General features: G+C 37.9%; 1 pseudogene; it reads right to left on the reverse strand.

The window, feature by feature from the left end:
• Positions 1–9,549: 9,549 nt before the first annotated feature.
• Positions 9,550–10,065, reverse strand: LOC110291961 (biogenesis of lysosome-related organelles complex 1 subunit 1 pseudogene; annotated as a pseudogene).
• Between the last annotated feature and the right edge of the window lie 829 nt (positions 10,066–10,894).

Genomic DNA, 10,894 nt, shown 5'->3' on the forward strand with positions numbered 1-10,894 from the left:
AAGGCCATACTTACAAATAGTGTCGCTTACCATGAGCCAAGCTATTCATATTATCATAATAGTAGTATCTAGTTTTCCTATTACCACACGAAGATCTCGTCTTTTCCTTGCTAAGTATACATCTTTGTATCTTTGTCAACAAAGCAGTTGTCTTGAGCTTAGAAAATGGCCTAGTCAGTAAAGTGCTTGCCATGCAAGCACAGGGGCCTGAGTTCAAATCCCCAGCATTAATATGAAAGCCACTTGCTATGATGAAACACTGTAGCTACAGTACTAAGGAAATGGAGGCAGAGAGATCGATAAAAATTTCTTACTAACCCATGTAGCCAGTCAGTGACTTCTCAGTTCAATGAAAGATCCTGTCTTAAAGCATGAGGAGAACAACTAAGAAAAATCCCCATGTTGATCTCTGGCCTCCATGAACATTTACACATACATATACACAAAAGCATGTACATATACATATGCATACATGCACACATACAAGCAGTTGTCTCTAACTGTGTGGATTTACTTTTAGTCTTTTTACTCTGTTCAGTTGACCTTTGTGTCTTCTGTATGCTAATACCCATTCCATTTTGGTTGACTCAGCTTTGTAGTGTATTCAGAGTTAGGGAGAATGATGCCATGAGCTTTCTTCTTTCTACTCAAGACTGTTTGATTACTTGGAATTCTTTGTGATTCTATGTATGTTTTAGAATTTTAATTTATAGTTCTGTGTAGGAAGGTATTTTGAAGGGGATTTGCTGAATCTGTGCATTACTTAGGGTCATATGGATATTTGGACAGCATTAATTGTCTCAATTTGCGAACATATATCATTTTCCATTTGTGTTATTTTAAAATTATTTCATGAATTTTTTTGTAGTTTCTCTTTTATTTAATTTTAAGGTGTGTGTGTATAACATTGTAGCAGGCAAATCTTTACTGTGATTGCTAATAAACATAAAGGGATAGAGACACTCCAAAATCATAATAGAAACTTCTTACTTGACTTCCAGCAATGCAGAGATTATCTAAACATGTTATAAAGAAGACGCAGATTTTGCCTGTACTACAGGTCAAACAGGACATACAAATATTTGTAGAATATTCCATCCAACATTTGGAGGAATTGAATGTGGTGGCATTTGCTAGAGTTTCTTCCTAGCCACCTGTACTCCATAGCACTGGAATTATAGGCACATAAGTATGGACATTCCTAGATTTTAAGTGGATATGGGACATTCGAACTTGTTCCTTATGCTTTCATAAAAGTATTTCACATACCAAGCACTTTGCTTAGCCTATATAACTGACCTTTCAAAAAACAAACATATTTTATATTTAATTATATACCTGCATGTCTGTGTATGACTATAAAAATGAATGCAGATACCTATGGAGTTCAGAATAATGTGTTAGATCACAATCCAGGCAGTTGTGAGCCTTGCCAATGTGGGTGCTGCAATCAATCTCAGGTCTTTTACAAAAGCAGTGTTTACTCTTAACTATTGAGTCGGCTCTCTATCCCTCCTTCAACTTACATTTTGAAGGGAAATTAATTCTACCTCTTTTTATTTGTTTGTTTGTTTTTGTTTTTTTGAGACAGGATTTCTCTGTATAGCCCTGGCTGTTCTGGACTTCACTTTGTAGATGAGGCTGGCCTCAAACTCAGAAATCGCCTGCCTCTGCCTCCCAAGTTCTGTTATTAAAGGTGTGTGCCATTACTGCCTGCCAAATTCTAACTCTTTGATGTACAAACCTGAAAGTGCTTTAAAATTTTAACTTTCCTTGCCACTGAATTATGAGTGCCTTTTTACAGTCTTAATAAGTCTTGTCTGACAGAAGACTTAGGAACAACTGTTAGGTGTTTCAAATTTTCTACATATTTGAAATAAACAGGGAGGAACACTTAGTTTGAATTTACTCAGAAACCTCTTAGAGTTTCTTATAATTTTCAAAAGTAATGGTAATTAAGAAAGGTTAACTCTAAAATTTAGTAATGAGATATAGCAAAGATATAGCAAATTATTTATAATTAGCATATTGGACACTTAAATGTGATGGAAAATAAATATTATTTTAGAAATACATGAACACTTAAGGGAATAAGGAGGATTCTTACTGCAGTGTTTTTCAAATTTATTTTAAAATGCATAAAAGTACATTTTGTCTAAGAATCATTTTAAATGTCACAAATTTTATATTGTTAAAGCACAATCATGCTGTAAACTCTGGAGAGGGAACATTTACATAGTAAAGAGAATCAAAAACTTTATGTTTTATGATATTTTGAAATTTTAATGCTAGAACATCCCTAATTTCAAGAGCTCAGTTAGAATTGAATATACAAAATAGTAAGTTAAGTATTTTAACTCAGTAATTGCCATTGATTAATTGTTTTTCCGGGGTGTTTTTTTTTTTTTTAATTTCAAAAGTTATCACATTATTTACTTCAACTGTAATTGGTTCTAAATTATGCACAAGACTCTAAGCTCCCAGTTAATCACATCCTAGTGAGCTCTTTTAAATAGCACTTGAAAATTTCAAGGAGCATACATTGTAAGAACCTTCTAAATTCTTCAACATGGCCTCCATGAAGAGCTGCCATGCATGATTGATGACAGTGAGTTTTTGAAGTCTTTTCAGTTCTGTGGTGCCAATCATCAAAGACATCAGACATTCATTTTGATTGAAGAATTGATTGAGGTTCAAAAACAGAATTATGCTAGTGAGAACTTGGTCAATAGCTTTTATCTGAGTTTCTTTGGGAAATTAAAACTCCTGGTCTAGATGATGAAAAAGAAATCATAGAAAGTATCAGGACAAACCCATTTTATTTAATTTGCATTCATTATATATTGACCAGAACCAAAATGACTTGACAAAATGTATTAATAGGGCAAGGAGTTTAATGCAAATTTTATGTATGCTTTTATGTCATAATAAGGTGACAATTGATGTTTTAGAATTTTCATTATTTTTTTATAAGTCCATGTGTCTACAGTGCTACAACACTCATATAGAGTGCAGAAAACATCTTGTTGGAGTTGGTTCTCTCATTCCATCATGTTGATCCCAGGGATCAGAATCAGGTAGTTAAGTTTGATGGCAGAAGCACTGACAGGCTCAAGGTTGACTTTTAGAGGATGTAAGTGACTCAATGCACTGTCCGTCTCTCATTTATTCTTTTAAAAAGTAGCCGAGAGTTCTGACTCAAAAATATACATTTCATTTCTCCTGATAATGCACAGAAAGAGAAGTTGCTGTTTTTAAGTGGCAACCCTAAATAACTAAGTAAGCCATGAGATACTGTTGTGCTGAGAGAGAGAGAGGAGGCATAAGCATATGTATGGAGGATAAAAGCAGTGTGAAGGCTAACAAAGTAACTGAAATGCCAATGAGGATAGAGTCTATTCATGAAGCTAAAGAACAAAGGATAAGGGTCAGAGAGATGAAAATCCCAATCAAGCCTAACTAAATATTATCCTCTTTTCAACACCTGATTCATTTGCCTCCTAAACTTTCCACCCACCCTAATTCACCCATAAACAAGACAACTGACTGCTCTTACAAATCCTTACTATAACAACATTTGATACTGATAATTTTTAAAACTTCATAAGCCATGGAAAACATCCTTTCAACTGCAGTTTTGAGACTTAACTGAAAAACTGGCCTCAGATGAGAACAAAAAGACATGTTCAAGCTTGAAAACTGTAATGGTTAGTTGTAATTGTAAAGTTGGCACCACCTAGGATCATGTGGGGGGAGAGTACCTAGGTGAGAAATTGTCTAGATCAGGTTGACCTGTGAGTATGTCTATAAGGAAACATCTAGATTTTCTTAATTGGTGTGGAAGATCCAGCCTGAAAGTAGGCAACATCAATCCCTGGTTTTAGGCCCTGTATAATATAATAATAAAAAAAGAAAATTAACAATAAACCTCAATGTGTGTGTGTGTGTGTGTGTGTGTGTGTATTCGCACACACATGTGTGTGAAATCTCATCCACCCCTCTGGACAATGATGTTCCTCTATCAACCATCAACCTTCTCTCACAGCCTCACATCTGTTGAATCTCCAGTTCTGACTTTCCTGTACCACTTCCCTCCTCCATCTTTCCTTACCTTTCTATCACATATTCATTCATTCATTCATTCATTCATTTCTTCCTTCCTTCCTTCCTTCATTCAATGCAGCACCATTGACAGCTGCAGTGTGTCACAATTTATACCCTTTTGCCCAAGAGCTTTACTTGCAAGCTGCATCTCTCACTTTATATATATATACATATATATATATATATATTATATATATATGTTTTTTTTATTATGTATTTTCCTCAATTACATTTCCAATGCTATCCCAAAAGTCCCCCATACCCTCCCCCCCACTCCCCTAAACACCCATTCCCACTTTTTGGCCCTGGCATTTCCCTGTACTGGGGCATATAAAGTTTGCAAGTCCAATGGGCCTCTCTTTCCAGTGATGGCCAACTAGGCCATCTTTTGATACATATGCAGCTAGAGTCAAGAGCTCCAGGGTACTGGTTAGTTCATAATGTTGTTCCACCTATAGGGTTGTAGATCCCTTTAGCTCCTTGGGTATTTTCTCTAACTCCTCCATTGGGGGCCTTGTGATCCATCCAATAGCTGACTGTGAGCTTCCACTTATGTGTTTGCTAGGCCCCAGCGTAGTCTTACTAGAGACTGCTATATCAGGGTCCTATCAGCACAATCTTGCTAGTGTATGCAATGGTGCCAGCATTTGGAGGCTGATTATGGGATGGATCCCTGGATATGGCAGTCTCTAGATGGTCCATCCTTTTGTCTCAGCTCCAAACTTGTCTCTGTAACTTCTTCCATGGGTGTTTTGTTCCCAATTCTATGAAGGGGCAAAGTGTCCACACTTTGGTCTTCGTTCTTCTTGAGTTTCATGTGTTTTGCAAATTGTAACTTATATCTTGGGTATCTTAAGTTTCTGGGCTAATATCCACTTATCAGTGAGTACATATCATTTGAGTTCTTTTGTGATTGGGTTACCTCACACAGGATAATTCCCTCCAGGTCCAACCATTTGCCTAGGAATTTCATAAATTCATTCTTTTTAATAGCTGAGTAGTACTCCATTGTGTAAATGTACCACATTTTTTTGTATCCATTCCTCTGTTGAGGGGCATCTGGGTTCTTTCCAGCTTCTGGCTATTATAAATAAGGCTGCTATGAACATAGTAGAGCATGCATCTCTTATCTTTCCATCTTTGTTTTGGGATGCTAGATGGTGATCTGTCTTTGTACTATACCCTCTACTTAAATATCATTTAAGAAAAACTTAGTATAGTTATTATGGTTGTTGGATTGGCTCAGGTATTTTTGCATGTTTGCATTTGGTGGCAATATTTGGGGATGTGGTGCAAATTTGCTGAAGGAGGAATATCATCCTGAGAGTCCATAGCCTGGTTCGACTCCCAGTTTTTCTTTTTGCTTTGGGATTGCAGTTAAAGTTGTGATCTCTTAGCTTTCCACTCTAGCCTCCTGCTGCATATGTCTATTCTACCATTATGGACCCTTCCCCTGGAAACATAAGCCCAAATAACATTTTTCTTTTGAAAAATTACCTTGGTCATTATATCAACAGAATTTCAGTGAAGCATGCTCCACGATGTTCATAGCAGCCTTATTTACAATAGCCAGAAGCTGGAAAGAACCCAGATGTCTCTCAACAGAGGAATAGATACAGAAAATGTAGTACATTTACACAATGGAGTACTACTCAGCTATTAAAAACAATGAATTTATGAAATTCTTAGGGAAATGGATGTATCTGGAGAATAGCATCCTGAGTGAGGTAACCCAATCAGAAAAGATGTCACTTTATATGCACTCACTGATAAGTGGATATTATCCCAGAAACCTGGAATACCCAAGATACAATTTGCAAAACACAAGAAAATCAAGAAGAAGGAAGACCAATGAGTGGATACTTCATTCCTCCCTAGAATAGGGAATAAAATACCCATGGAAGTAGTTATAGAGACAAAGTTTGGAGCTAAGGCAAAAGGATGGACCATCCAGAGACTACTCCACCCGGGAGTCCATCCCATAATCAGTCACCAAATGCAGACACTAATGCATATGCCAGCAAGATTTTGCTGAAAGGACCCTGATATAGCTGTCTCTTGTGAGTCTATGCCAGTGCCTAGCAAATACAGAAGTGGATGCTCACAGTCATCTATAGGATGGAACACAGGGCCCCCAATGGAGGAGCTAGAGAAAGTACCCAAGGAGGTGGAGGGGTCTGCAATCCTATAGGTAGACAAACAATATGAACTAACCAGTATCCCCCAGAGCTCATGTCTCTAGCTGCATATGCAGCAGAAGATGGCCTAGTTGGCCATCACTGGGAAAAGAGGCCCCTTGGTCTTGCAAACTTCATATGCCCCAGTACAGTGGAACACCAGGGCCAGGAAGTGGGAGTGAATGGGTAGGGGAGCAGGGCAGGGGGAGATTAAAGAGGACTTTTTGGGATAGCATTTGAAATGTAAATGAAGAAAATATCTAATAAATTTAAAAAAAATAGAATTTCAGTGAAGTTGCTGCCCAGGCTGAGGATGAATCTGTCATTTGGCTTTCTGTGACATGGGCTGCCAGACTTAGAACACATATTCCAGCTCTCCACTTGTCAAGTCTTTGAAGACAGAATATGTATCCTTTAAACCATGAAGATCTCAGTGCTTAGAATACTATAAACAAATAGATACTATACAATGGAAGCTTATTAAATCAAACATTCTTTTAATATAAAATCCCATGAACTGAGCTCAATGTTTTGTTTTGATTTTCTTTTTTTCCCTGAATCCTCATCAACACCCAAGGTATGCTCCAGCTCCATGATGCCAGGTCTTGGCTATGCTTTTCAGTCATAGGTTCATCTAATGTCCCCATGCTATTTTTCTGCCATGGGACACTGAAGCCTACACTCTTATGTCCCTTAGCTACTTTTCTGCAACAAATGCTTTGTACAGGAGTACATCAGAGTGCTCCTGTACTACATCTCCATAAAAAGAAAACAGGAAAAGGTTTTTATTTATGTATCTTATATGACACAATGACAAACTAAAAGGCTCTATTTTTCTATGGAATCCTCACCTTCATTGATGAACATTTTCAGTAACAGATGTCCATGAAAAGGAGTCAAAGAAGAAAGTAGTTTGGAGATGGAACTAAAACTTATTAAGCATCACCAAAATTTGATGACAAATTCCGAAGATAAATAAACACATTTTTATTAGGGAAAAAAATCCAACAAGGCTTTAACTCCTAGCTAGCTGTATAATTATTGTGTAATTGCCTGCCTAATCTTACTAACATCACGACCACAAGGTGTGAACTTCCAATGATCAAGTCAAGCAATTCTCTGTAGCTCAGTGAATAAGTTGTTTGAAGACATGCAGCTTCAACATACAAGCCTGGTAATGATCCATCACATTTGATTAATGCAGTCAACTCACTTCCAGAAAATTATTTTTTTAAAAAGGTAATATATTCTTTAAAAAGATCCATATTATTTGCTCAAAATCTCTAAAGAAACAGTAACTGTGTCGAAACTTTCCTGACTGATGGGACATCTTTCTAAGTGGAACCAGAGGGACTATTTATACATTGTTTAGATTTGTTCTTTTCAGCAGTTTTGACCTCTGCTTGCTCTTGGCCCCAGATAAAATAATGTTAATTGTATAGATTGGTTTACAATGCATACTAATGAAAGTTTCACACAGTAGTTCTTGGATGGAGTAAGTTTGTCATTCTGTTTATTAAGGCAGTTTGCCACCTTGACTCAAAGTTCTAGTGCTAAGCTGAGCAACAAAGGGACTCTATCCTAACTTTCCACTGAAATCAAGCCACCCATGCAGAAGCAGTAACAGTTAAGGGCCCTTCAAATTTCCCATCATGGCATCATGCACCTTAACTGTTAGCAAGAAGGCAGAATTACAAGCCTTTCAACTATTTCTTGCTCTCAGATTTGTGGAATTTTTCAGCCTCTCATTGGCACTAGGGTATAGGACAAAAGGAGTTGCTTTGTCAAACATTCCAGGGAAGGCCATATGGCCTTAAGAGGATTTTCCTCTTACAACCATATTTGGGACTATAGGAACTGATCAATACTATACCTTGTAAGTAAAAGTATATTTTCTGCAGTTTATGTTCTCACTTCACAAGTTGCATTTCTACCAAAGGCAATATTCTTCTCTGTACATTCCTTCTCCCTCATATTTATTTTTTTTTAAGAAATTGGAGGCAATTTTTGATGGGAACATTTGTTTCTAGAATGAACTTGACCAAATTTTAAATGCCTCCAATGGAACAGCTTGTATTAATAGACATATCTTCCTCTCACTTCAAAACTTATTGCTCCACAGATTTTAAAGAGCATTTATTAGAAGTCCCTAGAAAATCCTCCAACTTCAACTGAACCAATTAATTTTATGCAATGAAGATTCTGAACAGAGTCTCTTCACTGCCTTTCTGACACTTCAAATCCTGAGATATTTCATTTTTAGCAATAAGCGATTGAGAGCAACATACATGACTGGTTTAAAAAATAGTATATGAAGCTCTAACTAATATTTTTTTAGCATAGCAGAATTCTTTTGCCTTACACCTACTTATACTTTGAAGTCTTACTTTGCTCTGTCAAGTCAATGTGTCATCCACCATTTGAAAAAGAAAAAAATCTGACAAAGCAATTAGGTTATCTGAAGAATGGAAACGAAAATAAAATATCCTGGAAAATTTTTATCAATGCATCTTAGTCCAAAATGTCTCATATATTAAAGTGGACTGACTCTACGAGCTATTGATGAAAACAGATTTTTTTTTATTTATTATGGTTAAAAAATGTGTTTACTCTTTCTCAGAAATCTATAATTTTTAACGTATAAAGATTTGTTTCTCTAAGTACAGAAAATAAACACTTTACCAGCTCTGATGCATGTCAGAAAATATGAAGGCTACCCCATTGTTTTTGGTCTTTTTGGCCTTCTGGAAATAGAGTGCCTGTTACTATGTTTACATTTTATTATTAAACAGTTGTTACTTAGCAAATTTCCTGTTATGTTATTATTGTGATATTATGCAATTGTTACTCATCAACTTTACCATATTATTTTCTAATCCTCAGAATTTACCTTATAAAATTCCAGGGGCATTTAAAATCAAAGCTTTTGAGAGAGAGCTCAGAAGTTAAGTGTGCTCGCTCTTCTTCTTCTTCTTCTTCTTCTTCTTCTTCTTCTTCTTCTTCTTCTTCTTCTTCTTCTTCTTCTTCTTCTTCTTCTTCTTCTTCTTCTCCTTCTCCTTCTCCTTCTCCTTCTCCTTCTCCTTCTCCTTCTCCTTCTCCTTCTCCTTCTCCTTCTCCTTCTCCTTCTCCTTCTCCTTCTCCTTCTCCTTCTCCTTCTCCTTCTCCTTCTCCTTCTCCTTCTCCTCCTCCTCCTCCTCCTCCTCCTCCTCCTCCTCCTCCTCCTCCTCCTCCTCCTTCTTCTTCTTCTTCTTCTTCTTCTTCTTCTGAATGGAAGCTTGTGTTTTTATTCATGGCTCACCAGTCTCCCTCCTGTCCAGGAGGGTGAAGTAAGAAGGGTGGGTTTTAGTCTAGGATGGTGCAGACTGCAGCTGCGCTTTGTAGATGTATTCCAGTGTGGTGGCAATGGTGCGCATGTCCAGCTCCATGCTCTGAGCCCAGTTCTCCACATCCCCAATTTCCTTAAGTACCTGGTTGAAGTTCTCCACCATTCCAATCCATTGGCCTGTCTGCTTGGCAAACTGGGCAGCCTGGACCTGTAGGGTCTTCACCTCATGGTTCAGCTTTCTCTGGTTCATGTAGGCCTGGGCCACACCCACATTGAGGTGATCCACTAACGCTTTGGTCAGGCAGGTCGCTGCAGCGATAGTGTCTCTCTTCCTCTTCTCCTGCAGCTTCTTGCGTTCGTTATGCTTGGCTTGGTGTTCTTTTAGCAGGCGGGACAGCATGGTCGAGTCTGGCTGGGTGTGGGCACGGTGGGCCCCTCCCTAAAGCTGCGGGAACTGGACTATGCCTTGGCTCACCCAAAGACTGGAGTTCAGTTCACAGCATTTATATGGGGCAGCTCACAACTGCCAGTAAGTTCATATCCCGGGAATTTGACAATGTCTTCTTACCTTTGTTAGTACTCACACACATGTGGCACACTCAGACACACACATACACACACACATACACACACACACACACACACACACATACACACATACACACACACATGCATTAAATATTTATTTTATGTGTATGTGTGTGTCTGAATGTATAGACATATGGGACCACATGCATGCAGTATGTACAGATACCCGAAGAGGATGTTAGATGCCTTGGAACTGGAGATAACAGTAGTTATGAGCTGCTCCATGGGTGCTGAGAACTGAACCCTGGAAGAGAACTGACCTCTGGAAGAGCAGCAAGTGCTTTTAACTGCTAAGCTATCCATCTATCCAACTCCTGCAAGTCAAAGATTATAGGGTCAGTGGATCCTATCTCAATATTTAACAAAAACTGGTCTACTCTTCCAGTTTCTCCATACACCCCACACTATTCTATCTTTATGATGCTGAAAGACACCAGTTCACCAGTGCCATAAGGTCCTTCCATTGCAGGACACCTTTATACTTCTTCCCATAAACTTAACTCATCACATTGCCTCTGACATCCGTAATCATTTCTTTGGCTGCCTACAGCATATTTATATTTCTTATCAACCATCCCCCAAAATAAAGAAGATAATGATTCTTTTTGTTTGACCTTTAGTCCATCTAACTTTCTCCTCTATTCTGAAGACAAGCATCCTGAAAGAGTAGGTGTCTTCCTTCCAGTGTGGTTGTGAAATC

Source organism: Mus caroli, unplaced genomic scaffold, assembly GCF_978045245.1.
Source record: "Mus caroli unplaced genomic scaffold, Mus_caroli_1 scaffold_3, whole genome shotgun sequence".
NCBI lineage: Eukaryota > Metazoa > Chordata > Mammalia > Rodentia > Muridae > Mus > Mus caroli.